Source organism: Lepidochelys kempii, chromosome 6 (assembly GCF_965140265.1).
Source record: "Lepidochelys kempii isolate rLepKem1 chromosome 6, rLepKem1.hap2, whole genome shotgun sequence".
Taxonomy (NCBI): domain Eukaryota; kingdom Metazoa; phylum Chordata; order Testudines; family Cheloniidae; genus Lepidochelys; species Lepidochelys kempii.
Genome location: NC_133261.1, coordinates 3,709,591 through 3,713,285, shown reverse-complemented (window position 1 = coordinate 3,713,285; position 3,695 = coordinate 3,709,591).

Sequence of the window (3,695 nt, the reverse complement as noted above, 5' to 3'; positions counted from 1 at the left end):
GGAGTTTTGGAGTCACATGGGCAAGTCACATGTCCCTGCAAGACTGAGTTCCTTACCAGTCAAGCCACATTCCTGGGAAAGCTCAGATGTGGATTGGCGTCTCCAAATTCATTGTTGGCTTAAGTGGTTCTTGATTGGGCACTTCCTGAGAATAGTCTTCTCTTAGAAATCTGATGAAATACTTTTACCAAGGCTACCCAGAAATCAAGCAAGTTCACAGCCAACATTCATAACCTCGAACACAAAAATGATACATGCGTACAAATAGGAGGAATAGATTCAGCAGATCACAGCCTCTACAGAGACATGCTACGTGGCACATGTCGCACAAAACATATTCCAGTTCTATCACATATACATTTATAAGCATCTCCCCATATGGCACGATGGGGTGCACCATCACAGTGGGTTTCCCACGGAATCTGGAGTCACTCGGGGTGAGTTATGCAAAACCTAGCCTATAAAGCTTTGTCCTTTGGGATAAGTAGCAGTGATTGGTTTTACCTGTTTCAGGAGGCCTGAAACACAAAGAAAGCCTTTTGGGTACAAAGGCTGAATTGAAATTAAGAGGGGCCCTTGTTTTGATCCAGCAAACTGGCACGGGCCATTAATCAAGGGCACAAAACCTACCTGGAGGGATTTTAAGACTTTAACCTGCCAGATCTCCATGTGGATGGTGGTTGGGCCTTGGTAAGCCAAATGAGCATTTTTTAGACCCTTTTATTGTTATGTTTTCTTTGTAATGCACCATTGCCAGTTGTTGTTGCCAGCTAAAGTGAGAAAAGATAACATTGCGTTTCAGGCATGGAAAATATCTTAACTCTTCATTTCTGTCTGCATACCTGAATGGCACAAGACACGAATGGGCAAACTTAACTCTGCATTAACAAAGGTTTGGGAATTGAATTTAGGCCAAATTTGCAGCTAAATATTGCGTGTGGAATTTTGGAACTGCCTAAATAAAAAGCGCCCACTCCCTATTGTTTTTAGTTGGATATTTAACTCCTAAAACCATAATGCTCTTCGATGCGACTTTCTTTTGGAAGCTGTTTGATCTTGGTTTCAGAGGGGTAGCCGTTTAAGTCTGTGTCAGCAAAAACAATGAGGAGTCCTGATATCACCTTAGAGACTAACAAATTTATTTGGGCATAAGCTGACAAAGTGGATTCCAGGCAATGAAAGCTTATGCCCAAATAAACTTGTTAATCTTTAAGGTGCCACAGGACTCCCTGTTGTTTTTGCTGAAACAGACTACCGGCTACCTCTCTGAAAGGAGGTGAAAGAGGTCTTTAGGAGGGTAATAGGGGGAAAAAAAGGGTTTTCCTTGGTGTATGTAAATGTTAGACTTGGCGGTTAATCAATAAATGGGAGCGAGATGGAGGAGTGAGTTTTCTGTGTCATTATCTTTATATGAATAACCAGATGTGTTCGTCTTTCATTAAAAACAAACAAATGGCCAGATTTTTCCAAAAAGCTCTGTATTCAACAGCTAACGTTTCAGCACTCAAACAAGTGAGTAGATTTGCCAAAGGTCTCTTTTCCCACTTGGGGACTTAAATTATTCATTTGGGACCTGCACTATTTATCCCAGTGTTGGGTGCTGACCGCTGCTATAACTCGGGCTTCCTAACTGAGGTGTCTAATGGAGAGAGCAGCACCTCTGAAAATCTGCCTCCAATTGTAGGTGCTGCTAGACACGTTGTACTGTCTGTCCCGAAATGTTCACTCAAAGTTTTCTCCTCTTTTGAGGTATATTGCCAGTTTGGAAAGCTTTCCCATTTTATCAGAATAGAGCCCTTACAAACATAGGTCCCGGTTCTGGAAAGCCCTTAAGCATGTGCTCCCACCCCTCTCTGTCTAGTGAATCCATTAAGCATATGCTTGATATTGATCACGTGATTAAATCCCATTGAATTCCCGGCGATTTAAGCACACTCTTAAATGATTTCCAGAATAGAAATAGTTGACTAAGATGGGAGCAGAAACTTAAAAACAAACAAACAAAAAATCCCACAACCAAACATTAGAAGGATTTAATCCTAAAACTTAAAGAAAGACTCACAACAACAGCAGCCTTGGATCAGGCCTGATCAGTAATTACTCTAGCGGAATCCATGTCAAATGGCAAATGATCATTTCCAAGAGACGTGTTGACTGGATTAAGTCCAGGCCCCATTGTGTGTCCAGCCAGGTCAGAGGCACAAATGGGAAAACCCATCTCGCAAAGTTCTTACATTGCTAAATGCGGCAGTGACAGTTATCAGAGAAGAAATGGGGGATTTTGTCAAGGTTTGTGCAGCTGGCTCTTATAACACAAAAATATATTAGGAAAACCTGTCTAACAAAGAGAATCATGAACCAGCAATGCAAATCCAAATTGCCTTTTGCTAACCCATAGAAAATAGATGCATTTAACTCACACAGGCAAAATATATTAATGAAATCATGGGATGTGTTTGTTGTTGCAGCTATAAGTGCAATTAAAAAGGAGAAGTGGTGTAACCACAATAAGAAAGTAGTGAATAGGTAAAGTACATTATATTTAGAATGCATTATATTCATGCTGAAACTGTACTGTTAGATGATGTAACCTTTGCATGACCCTTGCTCTGTATACAGTAGGAGAATTCAACATGGCTAGAGAAATACTTTCAACCTGACAGCATTTAGGTATTCTCCTATGCTTGGCTTCTGCAACCTTCTGTCTTGCATATCTACCGACCTATGTAAAAGTTTTATAGTGTTTGCCAATATCATATACAATATTATATATAATAGTAGGTATGTTTATACAAATATGAACTGTATTCATTTTAAGATCTTCCCAAACGATTTTTACTTACGTTATGCTATTTAGCCAAGGGGAGATGTGAACTATGGTAATCTCAGAGAACAAGGATAAAACAAATAATTTTGCTAAAGCCTCACTAACGTTGGCTTTATAACAAGTTTTTACTGGTAGAGGATGCTTCTAAGGTTTTGCCAACTTCTCAAATATAGTGGTCAGACCATAGATATTAAGGTAGTTATACATGTTGTCCTGTTTACTTTCGAGTCTGTGCCAGCCTAGCAAAAACATTCAAAAACATGTCAAAGATAAGAGATTAAAAAAACCCTCAACTCTAGTGTATATACAGAGGCAGAGTGAAGCTCAGATTTTAAGGCAATCTGACCTCTGCACTATTACCGTCCAGATGGGTTGGTAATATATGTAGTCCTCCTTTCTTTGTTATGCTGTATTTATCTGTTACTAATAATCTTTTCTTCATAAAGATTGATTAAGCCTAGCCATTTGGTATTATTGAATTCAGTCGAACCTGTAACACGTGGCAATGATTTAGGGCTGGATCCAGTGTGCCTTAAAAGCCAATTGCACAACTTCCTCTGATTTCACTGATGCAAATCAAGCCCTTAAAGAGGGTGGGGACAGGGAATTCTCTGAGCTTCTCCATTTTCCAAATGATTTTTATTTACCCATCTTGCACAAATATCTGAAGAGCTAAATTCAGCTTGGGCCAGTAAATGCAGCAAAATGAAATTTCCTCTCTCGGTAACATGACATTACGTGTCCCATTTTTGGATGGTATCTGTGCCATTAATAGTTCCTCGGTTTATACCTTGGAAACTATTCAAAGTGATGCTTTAAAATGTCATGTGATGGGAAGATGGATCTACTTAAATGCTGATCTGTCCCT